Source organism: Acanthochromis polyacanthus, chromosome 21 (genome assembly GCF_021347895.1).
Source record: "Acanthochromis polyacanthus isolate Apoly-LR-REF ecotype Palm Island chromosome 21, KAUST_Apoly_ChrSc, whole genome shotgun sequence".
Classification (NCBI taxonomy): domain Eukaryota; kingdom Metazoa; phylum Chordata; class Actinopteri; family Pomacentridae; genus Acanthochromis; species Acanthochromis polyacanthus.
In genome coordinates, this window is record NC_067133.1 from 15,982,872 (window position 1) to 16,005,027 (window position 22,156).

Sequence of the window (22,156 nt, forward strand, 5' to 3'; positions counted from 1 at the left end):
GCGAGCACCCCGAGCCAAAAAACGTCCTGCAGTCTCTTGGCCTGAGAAGCCGTGGGATTGGTAACTTTTCTGGAAGTTGCTGATCCCTGATGCTCTCTCCTCCCCAAGCAAAACAAATGTGCGCGCGGTTGCGTAGTGCGTAGCTCGCCCACCTCTGCATGGGCTTGCTTGCTGTGCGCGTAACCGTTGATTGACAGCATGACAAAGCTGAAGCTCGAACTTGATTGGCCGGCAGCGACTGGCGCTTTTTGGAATAACATGGGGGTCTATGAGAGGAAGGCGGAGCTCAGGAATAAATTTTCATATCGTGTTATACTAACTTTATATTATAGTATCGAACTAGACTAACACATTTAAGCTTTGTTAAAAAATGATACATAAATTGAAAACAAACGGAAACTCCGGACAGCAGCTTTAATCTTCTAGAATGACAATGTCCCCATCCATGAAAATGATATGAATCATACCTTGTGGCCTTTACAGTGACAACATTTTAATGCAACTGTGGGGATATATTTTGGAGGAATTTTCCACTGGAGACTTGTACAATCAATGCCACGATACATTTAAGCTAATCCGGTGGCACATAATGGCACCAGCACCTCACTCAGACACCTTGTGCTTGTTTTTCTTTTAATTTGCCACTGATCTGCATCTTAAAAGGCAATAGCTGCTGACTTTTTGGCCACTTGAGGGCAGTATGAACAAGCTTTGAACACAATATTGACATATTGTCAGCATTTAAGTTGAGTTGTGCTATATTGAGTCTTTGAGTACTTGCCATACAGTAAAATCCAAATATAAATTAAGATATGTTGAAGCTGAAGAACCCGCATATCCTGCAAAAAATATTCCATAAGGATGCAATAATTAGAAAAGTTGCTGAATGACACAGAAGCAGCTTTGTTTAAATTAATTATGTCACCGTAAACAAGAGCAGTGATGGCGCTACTACAAGAATAGGATTCTCCTTGAATGTACCGAGTGTTTCTTTTTCAGGATGTTGTCATTAAAGGAAAGCTCAGACAGGTTTTGCACAGTACAGCTGATCAAACTGAGCTGAGCGCGGGTAAGCTTATGAAATCCAATAAGTGAGCAGATGCGAGGACATAGCAAGAACAGGAAACCGCAACCTCAGTAGCACTGTGTCCAGACATCAGCCACATTCAAACACACCTCAAAAGCTTTTAATCACTTTGTTGTTCTCCCCGGTTACAAAGAGATGGGGAGGCAGAACAAATGTGTTTCCAAGAGTCTCAGAAGTGCACAAGGGAAAACCACATAACATGGAAGAGTAAAAAAAAAAAAAAAGACTTTCAAGGATTTGATTTTTTTTTTTTCAGGAGGAAAGTTTAACAGGTCAAAGAAACAAAACAACATCAAAAACACACAAGCAAACACAGTAGATGCCTCATCTCTCGTTGAGTTTGTGTTTCTGATTGCTTCCCTTGTGTTGCTCTTGGCCGAGGCTTATCAAAGAGCCCCTTTCATAAGTGCCAGGATCAAGCCACTGCTGTGACTGCTTGGCACCCGCGGTGGTTTGGAGAAGGAGGTTGGGGAGGGAGAGGTGGCTTCAAAATATAGAAGACAAGGCAAAGGAAGTCAAAATTGAAGGTGGAGAGTGAAGGGGAGATGGCGCATTTGTGCATTTAAAAGAAAATGGGAAAGGAAAAAGGCTGCGTTCGGGGGGGAATTGCCCACGGCTTCTGCAAAGTGTCTGTGGAAAAAGTGTGCGTTGTTTTGTTCATGACAGAGCGAGGAGGGAGAAGGAGGGTAATCTCTGAGTCTGGGGAGGAGTTGTTTTATATATGTGCTGAGAAAATTAATATGTATTTGCTTTATGCCTTCTCTGCCTCAGTGATTTCTTGCTGACGCACGCTATAATGCACAGAATATCCAGGTGAATGCAGAAACAGTGAAGGACATGACTCCAGAGGAAACAGAGCAACACACACACACACACACTCACAAAATACCCTCAGGCCACGTGTTCCTCCTCACTACAGCAGCAATGGTTCTATCAAGCCTGACGTCTGCTCTGTTCACCAAAGCATGTGACAGCATTGCATTTTTACAAGACGTAATAACTCTGACTTTGCAAATCAGAGCTCATCCACTAAAAGGCGAGTCAGTCTGGTGCTTCTTTGTGTTTGGGGGTTCGTGTTTGCACGGGAAATCCTGCTACCAAAGCGATTATGACATGTTGTAACCGCTTTGCATGTTATGTCACATGGGCAGTCGAATCAGCCTTATTGCATGCACTCTTCACTGCACTTAGCTCATTACAGTCGCATGCTCTCTATGCAAGAATCTGAAGTATTTAATGTTTAGTAGTTGAATGCACAGGCATGCACATCAGCCAAGAGTAAGATACTGTACAGACAATTTAGTGAAGAGGTACAGTGCAGCTGAAGTTTGGCACCAAGAACATGTCTTCGTCTTTTGTCTCTGTTTGGTTTTCCATCCATGCACCCGTACAAAAACCAAGACCCATGTTCTGCACCCATCCTGTACGTATTATAGGTTTCTATTTATACGTTGTACCTTTTATTACTTTTCTACTAGTTTATTTTATTGTAAATACCAACAATTTTTGCACCTTTTTACCAGCATTTATGACACTGATTTCGATTTCGATTTCTTCGGCCAACAAAATTTGCACATTACTTGCATGTTCTTCTGTACATTGTTTCCTTCTCTAATTTCAGTGCAGCATGTTTGAGCTACCGGATACCTTGAATTTCCATAAGGGGATGAGTAAAGTATCTATCTATCTATGTCTGACCCTTCCATTCGCGTGAATGCAATATCTTTGGAATGCCTTGTGGAAATTTCTTGAAATTTGCCACAAGAAGCAGCTGATTTCAGTTTTGGTGGTCAACTGTCACTAACTTTACAAAACAAATTTGTCCGTAAAACTGAGAATTCATGTCCAAATTATGGCAAAATTTCAAGCAAATGTCATTTTATATACAAAATGTCAAAGATCAGCCTCACTGTGACACCATAATGTTCTGTAAAATCACTTTTCAGCCATTATTCAGAGCTCAAGGGGAGATTGTAACCATGTTTCACATTTGGCTGGATACTGAATTGGTGACACTAGTCTTAAGTGCCCAACTCTAAACTGTGTTGATTGTGTAGATCTGCTGTGCTGCCAGCTTGAAGATGTGTCTTCACTTCATGTATTATATGAGCCTGGACGGACATGGATGTAAACTGCGACTCGTCGGTGGAGGCATAAAACCGCGAGGTGGTAATTCCAGTTTGTCCTTGACTGAGCAGCAGGGCTCCAGGTAAACTGTTGTTTAACTCTTGGTCCTCCAGTCCGTATACAATGAAGAGAAGTGAGAATTTGTAGAGTTGCTCTTTGACTGGCACTGCTGAAGGGCTGACCATTATATCCAGGTATCATAATGAATGTGGTAATGTGGTAATGTGGTGTGTTATGTGTGAGTGTGTATGATTCATGTATACGTTCCCTCAGTCTGCCTTGCCTGCAGCGAGCTGGTTATGCTTTCACTCCGTCTTGACTCCTCTCCCTCCAGGCTCCCAAATGATGGGATGACCTTTCCACCTCGGCCAGGACTGCAGCGTCACTCACAGCATGAACTGAGAACTCATCCCCTCGCTAAACACTTCACATCACTCTCCTCGCTGCTTTCTGCTGCCACTTGCATCTGATTTGAATCCTGCCTTACAAGAAAGATCCCCATTTTATATTCTTAGAATGCAGTGGATTTACAGTGTTTGAGTTTTGAACTATACAGAAGAGCAGCAATAATTACTATAACAGATAATTTACTACTTCCAATGACCATTTTTGTTGTTACTTAAGTCGTTTTCCAATCCAAAATACTACAAAATTTGATGGTTCCATGTTGTGAAACTTCAGAACTTGTAGATTTTCCTTGTCTTCCTTATGGTGAATCCAGTGTTTTGAAGCTTTTAATTATTGGTCTCATGTTTTATAAACAAAACAATGAATTAGTCGATCACTGTAGTGTACGACTGCGCTTTTCACCATTTTTCATTGGCAGTGCAGTACTGGTAGGAACTCCATGTTACTTCAAAAAGCAATTAAACATCTGAAAAAGTATTGCACAGTGCATTTCTAGTGCACTTATTTCTACACAAGGACTGCATTCAGCCTGTTAAGGATTCTATTCAGCATTTAAGTGGACAAACACAGGAAAGTATGGAGTATAAATAAACAGATATTTCATAGGAAAAATGAGAATTTCAGAATATATTTTTATTTCTTTTACTTTCAGGTTTTTCAGTGATCCATTTTGTTTCTGTGTAAACGGTGGAACAGAGTAGCCTTGAATCGATAGTCCTTCTCTGACTAAATCCATCCTACTGCTACAAGGTCATGAAATTCAAAGTTTATGTGCGTCTTTGTGCGTGGGGTGTCTGTTGACAAGTGATGAGTGAGGGTCATGTGTTAACCAATGGGTGGTCTGAAATCTGTCAGGTAGTAACATCTGTCAGGCATTACTCGTGTTTTGATTTTAGTTGTCTAAGTAAATCTTGTGTAAAATGCGACAAATACAGAGACTCACAAGTGATTGTTAATTTAACCCTGAGAATGTAAATTAAATCTGTGAGTATGTGTTTTTTTTTTAACTCAACATTTCATTTCGATTCCTGATCAGCTCTGAAAACTTGTTAACGTGCTGAAAATGTTAGAGATAAATGACATTCGTTTTGTGTATTTCTCTCTCTCTCTGTTTGTTTTCTTTCTTCTTGTCCGACCCAGGGGATGTCCCAGGGTGGTTTCCTTCATCCAGGCAGTGAAGACAAGAGTCTGTCAAATCCTCAGCTGGAGTCCAGCAAAGAGTCCCTGTGGTCTGGTCTTGCTCCCAGCATGGCAGGGCTGCAGCAGAAAGGGAAAAAAACCCACAAAGGAATATTCTGTTCCGAAGAAAGACGATCAAGCGTCTGTGGACTGGGATGGACAAATTCCCCACAAGTAAGATGATAGGAAGGAGATAAAAAGTGTTAAGATTGAGGTGTTATATCTCCTGTGTTCTATGCATTTATTATCTTGTGATTTAGTGGGCGTGTGCAGGAAAAACACAACCAGAAGATGCTTTAAATGCTGAAGGTTTAGTTATTTTTCAGTGCACCGGTGAAAATGCTGCACTTGAAGCTATGATCTAGACACTTAGAAAGTCATAAGTTTGAAAGAGATAGTTGCACATTTTGGGAAACAAGCTCTCATGCTCATCTGTCAGTGAGATTTAGAGGTGATGATTAATGCACACTGAATATGAAGCTTTTGAGGGGAAACGACTAGTGAGGCTCTCTACGATAGTGCATCTACTTGCTCTACATTTAAGGTTACTTTGCTCAGCAGCAAAAGTAAAGCATTGTGGTATTTTGACCTTGTTGCTGCGTCAATTAACAGTGCATTTAAGCAACCACAAAGCCTCCACATGTCACATCTTCAGTGTTTAGAAGTAGAAAACAAGACGTTGTGATGTAAGAAGCAGACAGTCCCACATTTTGAAGGGATTTACTGACAGTCCAGCAGCAACTTTAGCCTCAGGGGGTGCACACAGCTCTCCAAAACTCAGACATTCATGTACTGACCATCTGCAAACAAAGTTAAATATAGCAAACCAGTGACAATCAAGATGTCAAAAAGGCAAATGTCTTCACTTTTGATGATGTCTAATCACCTTTCACACTTTGACATTACTGTAACACTGCCCGGTGTTGTAGTTAACATATATCTGGTTCTTTTATTGTGTACCAAAACAGTCTGCACCATTTTACAAGAGGTTATTTTCTGAACTATGGCTTGGTCAGGAGTCGGAAAAAAGCTACTAATCCAAGGTTAAAAAAATAAAATAGAAAACATTGCAGTACTGTGCATGAACCCACACAAATAAATAAATAGAGCTGTAATGTTTGTCTTGCAGTTTTTGTACCACAGAAGATGCATCTTAATTACTGAGAATTGAGAAGCTGGCAGCTGTTTTTTGTGTTTAGTGTGGGAAAGAGCTAGCCGTTTCCCCCGTCTCCGATATTTGTACAGAACCAGGTTAGCCAGCTGTTGGTTGTAACTTCATACTTAGACGTGTAAGTAGCATTAATCTTTTCATCCAACTGTGTGGAAGCCAATTTTAGCACAGTTCCAGGTCCAAGTCCAGGTTGTTTACTGTATGTTCCTACTGATTTTTTGATATGCTTTGTTTTGTCTTCCTTTCTTACCTCAGCATTAAATAACTTGAGGCAAAGCGACGTGAACCTGAAATTATTTTAAATTATGCAAAGTGATGAATGCATTGCCTTGCAGTGATATTAATATTAAAATCAAGTTATAAGCTAATAATTGCGTCCCTCTTTTAGCTCGGCTCAGACAATATTGCACAAGTACACTAAAGGTCAAGGCTTGTTTCCGGAAACAGATGCATAATGAAATCGCCCCATATTTCACTGCGAGCGCATTGAGCCTGCAGGAGAGAATCAGGAGGTGTGTGTAGGTGCAGTATGTGTGTGTTTTGGGGATGTAAACAATAAAGCTGCAGGAGGTGCATCTCTTCATCAGCGAAGTGGGACTAATGCAGCAGAAACAAACGTGGACTGTATCTGTATCTACCTAGGAAATAACCTTAAAGTAAACTGTGTGTAAGACTATCTTGGTTCATTACAGTGGGATCACATAGAGAGCCATCCTCCCTCCTTAAACCCTTTATTCCACATCTTCACCCTCCCGTCACTCTGCCAGTCACCCGTGAGCCCCTGACCTCCAACCTCTGACTCCATCAAGCCACTTTCACCGCCCTCATGGCACAGAACATCCGCACAGCATTAAGTATTATGCAATAAGTATGTATTTATGTATATGAAGTCTTCTCGATGAATCATGTGCAATGTGGAGGGAATTTCTGATGAATTCTGATGAAGTTTCTGTCCCTTAAGCTCCCCTGTCACCCAGCTTAGTTATATATCATGCAGCCATCAGGGGGGAAAGAGTACAGTACAAAACATCATTAATATGAAAATCATTAATATGGATCTGGGAGCAGGGTGAGCACATCCTGAAATAATGAGAAACCCATGATTAGTAATGCTGTACATACACATTTGGGCTTACATTTATTATTAATCATTGAAAACATAAGTGAGGGAAACACAGAGTATGCAACATATTTACATATATTGTGTTCTTAAGAAGCTCTACTGCAGCCTTTCACAGATGTATTAGGAGCTTGTGCATAAGACATAGCACTTTCTCAGCAGTAACTGCTGACCTTGACCTTGTGTGTTTCTTTTTTATGATTCTGCTTATTGGAAAGAAAAAATGTTTTCAAGCGGCTGAGCAGTGAAATCTTCCGAGATCTATGAGTGAGCTGACCACCTGACAACACACCTGGACAAAAAAACGATCCAAATTTCTCCCATGAGAAAGAGAGAGGAAGCAAGACAGGGAAAGAGAGAGAGTGAGAGGTGGAGTGCAAAGGGGAGCAACCCAAAAAGCAGTGGTACCCTCCCTCCTACCTCCATACAGCACGGCAGTTAATTTAAATTCTGCAAGGAGACAACCCATAAATCACCTCCATTCTGACTAATGGCTTCTGCACTGAGGGAAAACTCTCGCCTCTCTACCTGGAGACTTTTCTGCACTGCAAAAAAATATAGGCTACGTTTGGTTTGTGTGTGTGGAGGGTGTGTGTACATATATATATATATATAAACAGCATATACGAGCGCTTCACTCAGACAGACAGTTTTTGAAAGAGTCAGCAGCACAACTAACCCCTCCATGTGAGCAGCTATCACTGGAGGCAGAAATCCCCCTGCGCCGGTCCATAATTAGCCCCCGTAACTGCAACTGTCTGACGTCAGAAGTGTTTGACACAAAACTAACCTTGGACTGGATTCCAAAAAAAAATCACCCAGGGTGAGCGCACAAGCACACGACTAACCCAGATATGTAACTTTTATGAGTCATAAAAGCTTTGCAAAAAATACCTTTTTGAATTCTCTAAGTGGTTGTGCGTCATGGGGTTTGGCTAGTTTTTTTTTTGACAATTTCTAAGTGATTATTTTATTTTTGTGTGCTTTTTTGCTGTAATATTCAGTCATTCATTTTAAATAAATAAGGAGAAGCTTTGAAATTCCATTAAGTTTAGCAGTAACTAAAACGGCAACACCATGCAATATAGACAATTATTATGTGTTTGGCTTTGACATGATTCCTTTTTTTTTTTTTTTTTGCATGCTTTTTTGGCACCACGTTTTACCTGCTTACTTCACTGAGCAAACTTTTGACAGTTTGACAAAACAGTAACTATCAGATTATTTATCTGAACTTTAAAAGCCTGAAAAAATGTATTTTGTTAAATGCCTTCTTCTTATGAGTTTCTACATGAGCACACTTTTTTCTCTTTCAGAATGTAATGAGTTTTGATCGTTTCTCATTAAAAATTTCTGTAGTTTTATCTCCTGGGCTCTCCTGGTTTGAAGTGAACAGGATACTGATAGGGAAAGATGTGTCACATGCTTTTGTGCACCAGTCAGGATTCAGAAACATTTCAATTTTTGAGCAGTGAACTCTTTTTGTGTGCATGCGCTTTGATTGTTTAGCCAATAGCTAAATATAGCTATTTTGTGCATATATATACTCAATAGTTTAGAAGTACATCTGGTCGTGTTTTGCTAGTAGAGACTTAAGCTTAATTCATGCTTTCTTATGAGGGTGTGTAAATTTTGTCATCTATCCAAATCCACAAAGGTCTGCACAGTTCTGCATATAGCCCGAAATTTGTGACTGCGAAGACTGTCTGTACTATGAGCAAAAGCAAAAACACCAAAGAAATGGCACTTAAAATAATATAATAGTGATTGTCCGTCATTCACACCTTTATAATTTGCCATTAAAAGAGTTGTAATTAAATGATTAATTGCCAAACCTTTGAGGATTTTTGATTTGTACGTACTTTTTATTGATGGAACACAAACATAATAGGAAGTAGGAATTTCTTCAGGTACTATGTCCACCCACTGTGCCGGGCAAACCTCAGAAATAATCATATTGATATGTTACTACTGCATAATCTGTCCTCTTGTTTTTCTGTGTATGACATGAGGGGCAAATTGCAGACTGTGATTGTAGTATGACCACAGCTGTGTGGGCGTGCATGACCACTTCTCAGCCTGTGCACAAGAAGCAGGAATTGGTCCCAGTGCAGTCTGGAGCTGCTAGGTTCAGACATAGATGACCAGCGGACTACAAAGGTTGCACTTCTTTCCACATCCATACCCGCAGATTTTTTTCTATTTTCAAACTTGTGGTTATATTTCAACCCCAGCTGACTCCAACTCGCGTTAAATCAATTAAGGCGGTTGATCAGATTTGACACACTTGCCACAAAAGATCACTTTCTTCCCCCCACATTCAATAATACTGAACTCCACATGATATGTATTGAATCTCTGACGTGCATAAGCTGTAAAAGTTCACATTAAATGCTTTACAGTTGTGCTATTAATAGGAAATCCCATTAGAAAATGAGCATGTGTAGTGTTACAGTTATTTGTATGTGTGTAGAGTCAGTGATAGTGGGGGTATCCTGGCCAGGCTGCAGCAGACAGGGTGGGTCGGGGACAGTATGTGACGGCTTGCTCGGGGCACCCAGTCACTTGCTTGTTTTTTTAGTTGCTTCACAGTTTCCTGACAGCGACTGCCCTTTGCTCTCGGATGAGACACGAGACCTCAGGGTGCTGTTTGCTTCTTCGTTGCCCCCTCATGACCTGTCACTACTCGTTTGACTGTACAGTGGTATGACAGACTCCAAACATGCGCCAAAGTAAATGCATTTCTTTCATCTAGATATCAAAAAGATTGTATTTGTTCTCTGTTGTGCACAAAAATGAGTGCCTTAATTCGAAGGGAAAAACAGCTTCCTTTCATCTGTCGTTCAGTGTGGAGTTGCACCTATCCAGATGTGAAAGCAGCTGCTGTTCAGTCACAACGTGTGGTCAAAAATTAGTGGAATTTTTTTCTATAAAAAACACTCCAAATACTGTTTACAGACACACATGCCATTTTATGACTCAGATGTCCAATGAGAGGCCAGAAGAAGATTGAAGATTGTGCTTTCTGCTCTGTAATCTGCTACATTCTCTAGTTAAGTCTATACACTCCACATGTAATGGAGCTATATGTTGTGCGTTGACCTGGAGTCACCAGCTTCAGCCAGCTTTGCCTCTTATTCCCTCCCAGTGACACGGATGACCTCCAGCTGTGATTGGGGCCTCTGATCCCCCTCATGGGTCATACGTGTGTTTTCAAACCCAACGATACGCTTTCCTTCCTCCACCTCCCGTTCTAGTTCATTCACCTCCGGCTTCCCGTTTTAACCCCCTCTCCTGGACTGGGCAGGCGCTGTTTCCTGTCGGGATCTGACAGAGCTTTAGAGGAGGTTTGGCCCTGTGGGGTGTGACACAGATCGCCAGGCTGTGGGAGAGTTCCAGTCCTGTGGACCACGAGAGTCACGGCTTCCCTTCCGGCTTCCATGCCCAGCTGTGGAGGAGAGATATGATTTTTCCAGCCCCACCCACCGTCACCAACATCTGAGCGCCCTCACTGCCCGAGCAGCGCCTGGTTCACTCCATCTCCCTCCAGCTGCAAGCAGCTGGGCGATGTTGGACACCCTAATGACTGTAGTGGCTGCAGTGACTCACTGCAATGAGCCCTTGCGCTCCTTATCCATCCCACTGACTAATAATGACTATGATCAATCATATGTGAGACCTCGCTGAAAGAATATCGCATGAGATAGGAGGTGAGATATGAATCCCCCACCAGCCAAGCAGGTGTTAAGTTTTCCAGCTCCAGTCAGTAACAGCGGGGAGGGTCACTTGGACAGCTCATGGTTCAAGGTCACTCTGTGCATGTGATCCTTTGCCCCCAGATTTTTCTCATCATACAACCTCATTTCTTTTTTTTCCCTGCTAGCTTTTTAACTCTTGTGAGCATTCCTCTCTGAAGCTCCAGCTCCCTAATCCAATATCATTAGCCCTATGAATGGAAGGCTCTCTGTGTGAATCCATTAAGAAAGCTTCACTGTGGCTCCCTCTCTGTAATCTCTCTAACCCTGTGGGATTAATCACCCACAGAGAACAGAAATCGATCCATTTAATCACTAAAAGATGTGACAAAAACGCTGTAACTTGGGGATATGGTGGGAAATTATTGGTCAATTGAAATTCATTGGAGAGAGGGGAGAAAGACCTACAGAAATCCGTTCTCGGTTGCACCGTAACTAGGCAATCATTCCACTTACTTGTGCTATTTATTTGTACATGAAAAGGAGTATTTATTTTTTTAAATTCAGGAAACTGGCCATGATGAGAGCAATGCACAAAACACGTCACTGATAAAGAATAAAGACAACCCAGACAATCAGTCTGACCACGACAATCTTGCCAAGTATTACAAATAAACATGGTGTTCACGTGGGAGTAAATCATGTTTAGTGTCACTCACTTTGTTTGTGTATCCGCAGGTCTATTTGAGAAACGAGGACAGGGTCCGCTGAGAAGTGTTGTAACGGTTAAGATTTGTAGATGCCTCCGTGAGCCCATAATGAGAAGGAATGAGGGTCGCCCAGCAGCATTAACCCACTAATAAAATCTGCCTTCCTTTAAAGGGTGTTAGAAAACCACAATTACCCTCCTGACATTTTTTTACTGCATGATTTATGAACTGAATATTGCATCTCCCTCTCTACCCCTTATTCTGGCTGCGGAGTAATAAAGGGGAGTTAAGGGGCAGTATTGATCAGCTAAAAAGTAGTCTTTGATTTGCCACAGATCTGCCGATGAATGGAGAGGAGAGGAAAGAAGAGGAGAGGAGATTAGAGGGGAGGAGAAGGAGAGGAGAGGAGAGGAGAGGCCAGCTATTGATGAGTTTTTCTCTCCCACGGCCCTCCACCATGTAGCCCATGGCCGTCTGGACACCCGCCACGTGTGAACAAGCTTTCAGCTCACATCTTCTCTACTTCTACCTATAATTGGCCATATGTGTCACTAGCACCCTACTGTGCTGCCACTGCTGCTGCTGGAGGGAATGAAAGGGAGATCACAGCGATGACAAGGTGATTGTTGGATGGCTCTTGCTTTGACATGTCAGGTAAGCCTCATCTTGACAAGCACTTCGGAACTCTTGAGCCCCTTTATAACTGAAATTAGTAGAAACCTGTTGTCTAACAGCAGCCTGCCTGATTGTTAGCTGTCCTTTAACTGCTCTGGCAGTAAAGTTATCTTCATAATATAGCAGCACTTAAAGTGCTTGTCCTTCACATGCAGTTAGGGTATAATGAGGTATTTATTCCGTCTCAAGAGGAAATTTCTACTTGCTGTGCTGTGGACAGAAAATGTACAGTAGTTCGTCGTTGGGCCAACCCGTGAATAAGCTGAATACATAATGCCCCAGAGCGACCCGTGGCATGTGGCATTCACTGAGCATTCATTAACCTTTACTGCAGCTGCAGCAGCTACCTGAATTAAGTGAGGCAGTTAGGTATAGTGTTTAGACACATTATCCAGTAAAGATCACTGAATAGAGGAAGTCAGCTCAAACAAACTCAAAACACAAGTCAAATAAATACAATATGTTAAATTTTATTTTCACTTTTAACTTTGGGAAATTCTTTGTCGCTGAACTTGGCTGCCAGTGTGTCAGTGATGCCAGAGTGAGAGTAGGAGGGGAAAGGTCAGAGTTTGGATTGGTGTCCCTCTTCCCTTGTCTAAATGTCAAATGTCACACAGAGGCAGCAGAGAGGCTACAGAGAGCAGGACGACAGTAAGTGAGCCGGTGTGTAAAGTTAGTGTAGAGGGCGGGGGCAGGGTGGGTCGCTGAGTGGAGGGGTGGAGAAGTGAGCAAGATGTGAAATGCTGCAGTTCTGCTACTGGGTCGATGCTAAGTGGTGAGTGGCGATAGTGATCGTGCCAAACGGAGTTGCTGAGCTGCCAGTGAAAGGCAGCCAGGGGTTTTGCCACAGGGAAGTTGGGAGGCAAAACACATGTGACAATGACATGTACATACAGCAGGTCCAATGCTCTTTTTCTGGGAGAAGACCACTGATGTCATTTATTCAAAGTGCACTGACATAACTTTCGTGCTTTAGAACTGCTTAAAAAATGAATGGCGTGATATGCGTCATTGCTGTTGAATTGAAAAACTGCGAGATGTGGCTCTTTTCCATTGGTAAAGTTTGAGAACTTCATTAACTGGATTGACTTATTAGGATTTCTAAGGCCAGTCAAGAATTGCCATTAGCCCTTTCCAGCTATTGACAAATGTTAAGCCTAATACATTTTTCAAACCCTGTACATTCAATATTTATTTCCATATCCTATTCAATACAGGAAACTGACTGAAGATATGAGAAAGAAGCAAATGTATGCCTGTATCCTTCCAGCACCGATATCCAATATCTGAAATGTTCAAAGATAGCTCGTTCTCTCATAGGCATTATTATATCTATGTAACAATGCCTATGAGAAAAAGCCCAAGTTAACAAGGATTTTACTATTGCTAAGTATAATACTGTATCCAAATGCCCGGTTTAGCGTATTCCTTCGTGCCTTAGAGGTCCACTGGTGTGTCACATCTTATAGCTGCTGCACCACAGCGTCTCATTTGCTGCATTCTCCTTCAGTTGACACAGTTGTGCGCTGGGCACAGCCTTACCTGTGATGGGAGATTTCACTGAAATTCTTGAGACCTGTCATGCAGCCAGTAGGGAAAATGACGGTGAAAAGTGACGGGTTTCTACAACAGGACAATGATCCAAAATGCACCTCAAAATCCACCATGAACAACTTGAAGAAGCTGAATCTTTTGCACTGGTCCTCACAGTCTCCTGACTTGAACCTCACTGAAAATGTGCGTGGGAAGATCCTAAACATGCTGCGCATACACGACAGCCAAAAATATTTCAGAGTTTCAAATAATCTGCAAGGAAGAGTGGGTGAAAATTCATAAAACAAGATTAGAAACATTCTTTACTACTGAACGAGTTTTCAAGGGGTGGCTCCTAAACTTTTGCACAAACCGCAATTACCTTATTTTTTCAAAATTGCCCATCAACTGTGCATTTACACATGAAGAGAGATTAATATTTAGTGTTTCACTACAAAAATCTTGGTAATGGTGTAATATTTTTGCAGAGCATTTCAATTTTCTTGTTTGCTTATTAGTGCGATATAACATCATTGGATAAACACCAGTGCAGAATTTTTTATTTTTTATTGTATTGTCTTCTTTCCCTTTTTGTTTAATACAGATAATATCAGAAAGAACTGCAACTGTGCACCACAATTTTGAAGAAAAGTGGTGATTAAATAACACAGACCCCAGTTCTTTTCACACTACATTACTTCTACGAATATCTGGCTGCAAGCCTAAACTCAGATCTCTTTAATTTTCAAAGGATAAGGAGAACAAAAGTACAAATCCATGTGGGCAAAATTACAGATTGTACATCACAAACTAAAAGGAGGAGAACAAATAGCCCAATAGTCAGTCGAGTGGGCCGCTTTGATGGCGTGACACTGTTTATTTGTGCCATCAATGGGCCTGTAATCACAGAGTGCACAGACAGTCATTTCAGGATGATAAGGTGTTTCATTTTTTGTTTCCTTTTTGTGTGTGTGTGCCACAGCAACAAATTTCTCTGCATGTCAGACATCGGAAAAGCGTGTGATTTGAGGGATGCTGTGATGCGGCGCTTCTCCTCCAGCATCCTGTGCCTCAAGTCTCCTAATCGTGTCATTATCTAATAACAGGCTAGTGACACAAGTCATGAATAGCACATACGTTAACACTGTTAATGAGACATTTCACTGAAGGATATTGTGATTGCATCTTCACCTTCCAACACTGGAAGTCAACAGCAGTGTGTGATGAGCCGGTGTGTGCACAGAGCGTCCTCATGTCTATTTGAAGAACTTACTCACGTGACATTGCAGCAGCATTGAATTCCAGTTTGATATCTTTTTTGTTCTCCTTCTTTTGGTCCAGTTTCTGTAATTTCTCTACGTATCAGAGGTTTCAATATTGTCGCTCCTGGAGAGTCTATACTGTTTTGGTAGCATTCACGCAGCGTCAGATAGCTTCGTGTTGTCAGCCTTAAGAGGCTACAAAAATCTGAAGAAGAATAAACTACACAAAGCACACTTGTTTTTGATGCGTCTGATCCCTTAAGAAATCCAAGTGGGACACAAATGGCTGAAAACCCCCTAACCTCCTTCAGATTCTTTAGCTATAAAGCTGATGCTGATGAGACAGTTTGTTTACTATAAGGCTTTTGTTCAAGATTTTCACTGGAGGAGAGAGCATATCTCACAACAGTTTATTTTGATCTTTATCGTTTAATCTTCCAATTATCTGCTTGTGGTGAGTTAGATTGCTGCCTCTTGAGATATGAGGCACCTCCTGGTTTCAGAGAGCTGTTTGTTCACATAATTGTTCCTTTGTTTGTTAATTACCAAATAGCCAATGCACTTCCTAGTAGTCACCAGAATAGAAAACAAGCATCATGATGTATGATGCACAAGCGTGTCCTAAACGTGCCAAATAGAAATGTTGGTACGACAAATTTCCTTCAGTAGTGTGTTTGATTAAATGATAATGAGAAACTGTCTTGGTCTGCAAGGCCACATTTGCTGTCCAACCCTTAAAGTTGACGGATTAAAACCATTATTTTTCTCTTTCTCTCTGTGAACATGAAGATTGATGACGCTTGAGAGTCAAAGTTAGCATTTTTTTTAAAGTAATTGTCCAAAAGAACAGGAACCGTTTTTTTTTTTTTTAATTTTGTCTTTTTTTCCCCCCCTCCTTCTCTGGTCACTCTGATGGCAAACAGCACCTGAGAGCGTCCAACATCACAGAAGTGGAACCAGGCCGAGACATCGGGGAGGCCGAATGAGGTGGCTTCACCCTCTTCTGAAGGAATGGCAGAGGAGGGCATTGGCAGCGAGTCTGGCCTCATGACTTAGAGAGGCACATGGGACCTCTGTAGACCAGCCACCATCTGCTGTCTGTCATTGAATTAGCTTGACTCCATGATGAGAAACACAGAGGCTTTACAATGTATGTCTCTCTGTCTGCCTCTTTGCATCAATGGCTTGAACTCACAAAGGCTGGCAACTGCCACCACCCCTCCCGTCTTCCTCTTCTACTCTCCGACTACCAACACCCCCCCTCTTGTTCTCACTCCTCATCTCTCTCTATATATCTCAGTCTGGTCTGAAGATAGACGAGAATCTGCTGTGGGATTATGTACTGTGAGCTGCTAATAATGTTGAAGAGCCTCCTGGGCTCCCACTCCCGAAGCAACGGTGCAATAAAGCCAGGAGCTGGGAAATACATGGCTATTTAATGGAAACCGAAGCTTCTGAGCTGCTGTGCTATATTTACAGGTAGCCTTTCTGCCTTCGCTTTTTCTTTTTTTTTTTTGCATTCGTTGCTTGTCTGCCTTGCCTGCCTGCCTGCCCGCCCGTCAGCCACCCTGGAAGAGGCCTGGCATCTGCTGTTCCCTGTGACTCCCCTACAGCCTCCCACGCCACTGCCACAAACACACACTCAGCTTGTGCAGGCAATAATGCAAGAGCTAGTGCGAGTGCAGCCATTCGGGTTGTTGTTCAAAGTGACGCTGGGTTATGAAGCGCAAAACAGGTGACAAAGAAGGAAAATTATGGTGTTATTCACAAAATGTGGCGAAAAGGGGCAGAATAGAATGCTCTCTTTATCACAGTTTGTTGTTTGTTGTGCTTAGTGCTGCTGCCCAGTTTCCCAACTATTCAAATCTTGCCATTTAGTTTGCACCATCTGTCTCACACCGAAGTCAGAATGGGTATGACACAACAGGGCCACTGTTTTGTTGTCTTGTTCTATTTATTCCTCGATAATGAGAAATCAGCAGAGAGACTGGCATGGTGCTTTCTGCCACACATATACGCAACCATGAAAGTCTTCCTGGGCCATATGGCTTGTCTACAGGGGGCTACTTAACTCTTCTGACTCTGTGGCACCAGAAGCACAGATCTTGATCTCTCCTCTTCTGAGGCTTGTCATGAATCCACACTATCATGCATGCTTGTTGAAACAGAATAAGTTTTTTTTTTCTTTTTTGCAGCGTCTCCACTGGATGCTCTGTCATCTCTTTGCAAGTGTTTTACAGTAACTGACAGGTGGCTTGATTGACAAAAAACAGAAGAAAGATCTGTTAAAAAAAGAGAAAAAAAACGTCTTGAGAAGTGATGGTGTCTAAGGGGACATGCTGTGGGATTTAAGCTGTCATAATTGTCCTTCCTCTTTGTGGGACACTTTGTCCATATGCGGTAATCCCAACTTTAGCCTCCTGTGTGTTCAGCGTGTCACTTCTCCGAAAGAGAAGACAGCACTGTGTGACTAATTACACACTCTTGGAGTGTTTGAAGGGGCGCAGATTGAGGATGGCATGCATGCAATGTTTAATTCAGCATCCCGGCATGAAGACTTTTAAATCTAGAGCCGGTCTGACTCTGCAGCAGCAGGCTCTGGCACAGACAAGACTTACTTGTAATCCCCAGCGTCGCAAACAATAATGCGCACCCACTTCTACAGTGCCGCACAGTGGTTTGAATGAAATGAGTATGCTATAATTAATACCTACTTCGTTGAATGAAAAATTCAACAAACAAATGTGACACAGTTAGCAATAGAGCACCACTGAAATCAGCCCAGTGCATCTCTCTGACTGGCTTTTTTACAACTTTATTCTTTCTGTTCGGGGTAAAATTTTGTCCATGATACCCAAAGATGACAGAGGTTATTAATTGAGAACGACATCATTGTACGAGCCTTTTGTCGCGCTTGCTGCATCTATTCCCCATGCGCTCTTCTTCTGGTCTCCATCTCTCAGTCTATTGTCTTACACAGAATTGGGACAAGAGACCGTTTTTTGTTGGGGGTTTTTTTCCCACTGAATTACTACTGCTGCTCCCTTTCAACATAGCAATCTCCCATTTCAATAAAGCAGTCAACTCATCTCCTCCTTCTCCAGTTTCTGTCTTCATCGCAGCCATGAGACGTTTAACAATCCTTCTAAGAAACTGATCTTACAGTTTCATTACTTAACACACATAATTGCATTATTGTCAAAAACTCGTGATTTCCGCACAGCGCCTCCGATCTTTCTGCGAAACAAAGTGGGAGGAAACCTTTAGTTTATGTTATGCTTCAAGTGTTTATAGTTATATAAGATTTTTTTTAATGTCATACGTCTGGTGCTAGTTACTACTCATTGCGATTACATTGCAAGTTTTTAAAACTTTTTCTTACTTTAAACAGGAACATTTTTAAACAGTACTGCAGTTTTTTTTTTAAAAAAAGATGACAGTCTTTCACTGTCTTTCTGAATTAAGTCGTATTATGAAAACTGTAATCACAAACAGAAACGTCCACTGTTATCTTGTAGATTGATTTTAAAAATCAGATAGAAGAAAGACTGTTTTATTGTATTTTATTTTTGCAATATTAGGTAGAGAGGATGGTTATTGAACAAGACACTCCAAACATTCTGCTCCAAATCATTGGAAAACATTACGTTTTACAGCAAGGAATTACAATTTTTTAAACACAATTTATATAAATTCCTAGGTGGGCTAATATCAGTACCATTATAATGTTTTGTTTTGGGTTTTTTGTGAATTAATCACACAACATGCATATTATTTGTTCTCTGCATTTATTATTAACTTTTGAATGGAAAACAACTGCAGTGTGTTCTCCCGTTTTTAGGCAGATTTCAAAATATAATAATCAGTAATTCTCATATTTAGAAACACCGTATTTCGCAAAGAAACAAAAGACTGCAACATGCATAGAAAGTTTTATCTTTCACGACTCAACCAACGATAGAATGCAAACAGGAAGAGAAAAGTGGAGTTGTTTATAGCCTAGCAAACATTATTTTCACTCCCTCACATCTGGAAGAGTCCAGATCCCAGCGGGGTTCCACCTCAGGCACAGCCATGCTGAGCAGCATGCCCCAGCAGGACCAATACCATCACAAACAAAGAGCGAGGCCCCATTGAGGACACATGTGGAGAGAAGGTCACAGACTGCGCTGAACCAGGCGAACACAAACGGCATCATCCACCATGTCTGAGACCACAACTTGTAGATCTGCCCCTGTTTCAGATTCTGGACGTTCCATGCCTGCCAGGGCCTGTTATTGTCATACTACCACCATGTGGCCTAAAGCTCACCCTAATAAAAATGTATGGAGACATTTCAGTCACATGAAATCTGTTATTTTTACAAGGCATGCATCCATATGTCTTTCTTACTTGGAAGCAGTGATTTCTTGAATTTGATACAGTACGTTAACCCTGATTATCTCCAAAGTACTTCAGCCTACTCAGACACATCACAAAGTTCAACAACCTCAAGTGCGGCTCACTATCCTCAAGTATAGAAACCTTGAGTGGCTGACAGTGAGTCTTTGCATTCTAAAGCCGCATCTGAAACCTTGAACTTGTCGGTCAGGCGGTTAGTCTTCATGTTTTCTCCCAGTAAATTACCATGTCAGAGCATTCTTTAAACATTGTCATTAGTGTCTTTCAGAGTACTTTAGTTTTCTTAAGCCTGGAGAAGAAGTGAATCAGAGTTGTAGCAAATTAAGAATGCTGGGAACTAAATATTATGCCATAAAATTGACTGTAGCCCGTTGCATTACTAATAATGCGTACACTCATATTACTACACCTTAGTGCAAAACTTTTGGAAAACTCCTAAGACGATCCGCTCCTGCAGGCTCCTCTCCGCTGTCTCCTGTCTCATCCACATGTCCTCACTGCATGCCCTTCACGTGAACCAGTTAACCTAAAGTAAAATGCACTCATTACCACATACATTTCTCTAGAAAGATTTAGCCTTTCCCTTTCTATAATGAATGTATTTTATTTCTTAATGAAATAAAATACATTTAACCATTTTAAACATTCTCATGAACTTTTATACACACAATTTTAACAAACCAAAAAAATATGTATTTAACCACTTTTTAATACACTTTATAACTCTCTATTTATTTTGCATGAACAAATATTTATTAATACTTTTCACTGGGCTACATGACCTACAACCCAAAAGTGACTTAAATTCAAGCGCAAATCCTCCAGGTTTATGGCAAAATAGTTGGTCATCCATGCTCTCCAGAACAAACACAGCGGTGTTTTATGATTTGATGCCACAATCGAAGAGATTGCCAAGACTCTGTCAACACTAGAGAATGGTCTGACTGGACCTATTATCATTCTGCTATAGAAGATAATTGTCCTCAGGCTTGATTGTATTTCTTTAAACTGATCACAGTCATCTTGGGTGACCCTAAACCTAAGATGCAGCCGCTGTATTCCTGCAAAATAGGGTTGAGGGGATCGTTAGCACTTTCGTCAAAATGGCTAATCCACTAAAACTTGCAGTTTTCAGGATGTCCATTGGTTGTTGTTGTTTCCCGTAATGTAGGGGATTATGAACATGCTAGCATGTAGATAGCAGATAAATAAATAAGAATCCCACATGAAATTCATTGTGGATGATTGAGTCAGGCTATCAACAAGATCAGGTAAATCCTGAGGGACCTTGAGGAGCTAATCACCTGGGTGCTTCAAGCTGGCAAAATCCAGATCCCTTACTGCTCCTCTTACGTCTTCATGCTCGCTGGTATTTATCTTTGCTTTTCTTGTCCTGTGAATCCTGTATTTTTAACTTTAGTGCTGATGATTCAACTGGAAGAGTTTCAAACCCATCTAAGTCTTGGAGATTTTCCAGTGGCAAGTCATCTACCAGTGTCAGTAAGAAGAAATGAACCGTCCGCAACCCCAGACCCCCAGAAATAACTCATCCCACTTTGCAGTGCTGTAATGTACATTTCAGCTTTATACCTCATTCATGTGATATCCATCCCTCACACTGTAAGAAATTGCTGCGTGAGTGTATCAGCATGTGAGCAAATACATGTGGTGCTCTATTGGTTCAGCAGTAAGCACATCTAAGCAGGTGTTGAGGAAACATCAGAGGTGTTGTGGATATGCTCAGCCCACATGCACTCCTCAGTATCGCTCCAGATTTGTCTTGCAGGCAATGCTCCGACTTGACCAGTTGCCAGTTTGTTTGTTTTTTCATCAAAAGAGGTTAAACTCTGAGGTCAGCTGTGTTCTTCTTTATTAAATGCAAATGCGGAAAAGCTCCCCTCATTCCAGGGTGCAGGTGTATAATAAAGTACCAGGATGCTGTAGCCTGACAGCAAAGAGATGAATAGCCCCTCAAACATAAACCACGCTGATGTGTGAATGTTATACACCCAATCAACCGTCCCTCCATTTTTCTTGAGCCATGTGAGACAGGTGCTGCCGTGTGCGGTGTCATGGGACTGAGTGGCATTTTAAACTGAACTCGGCATTCTTACCTGCACCTGCATTGTGTCTCCAGAGCAGCCGCTTTCCCATTTAGCGCCTGACAATATCCAAGCTTTCTATTCATTTCCCGTCTTTCAGGCAGGAAGAAATGAATCACAGGGCTGTCAAGGAGAGGCACAGGAGCAATAACAGAAGTGTGTGAGAAAGGAAACTTTGATATGTGAGGTTTACTCACTCTTTATTCCTCACAGGCCCTTGGGGTATGTTATGGGACATCACACTGCTAGACTCTGGCTGCTAAAGCTAACAGACCTGCAGGTGTAATTTCATCTGCCCATCTTTTTCTTCTGTTGCTCTGCCTGCCTCCACTTTCACTCTCACTTTCTATTTTTTATTTTTTTTTGGCATCTTCTACATTTTTTTTCACACAGTCTTTCTGACTGTCAGTCCCGTGCCACTTCCATTTACCTCACAACCATCAAGCTGCGGATTCCTCGCTGTAGCTTTTTAGAAAAAAAAATACTGTCAGACAGAAATTGGCTCAGTAATCAAAGCATTATTATGTCTCTAGACCTACATCAGTGTGAATTATTTGTACATTAGTAGCGCTGGATAATAATAAATGTTATACTCGCACTGCTATATACAAGCATGAAAATTTGCAGTCTCTCTCATATGCAAACTCCTGTTTTGTGCAGGAGAACAATGCAGTTGTATGTCTGAC

General features: G+C 41.5%; 1 protein-coding gene across 3 annotated transcripts in view; it reads left to right on the top strand.

The window, feature by feature from the left end:
* Nucleotides 1–22,156, top strand: part of LOC110958855 (uncharacterized) — a 46,924-nt gene that overhangs the window by 6,264 nt on the left and 18,504 nt on the right. Inside the window, exons 2-3 of one of the 3 annotated variants that reach the window (XM_051941334.1) lie at nt 4,763–4,975; nt 11,833–12,151. The gene's annotated coding sequence lies outside the window, so the exon portion shown is untranslated. Of the gene's footprint in view, nt 1–4,762; nt 4,976–11,832; nt 12,152–16,125; nt 16,447–22,156 lie in introns of those variants that run through there. The other 2 variants (XM_051941335.1, XM_022205566.2) reach the window with 2 other exon arrangements.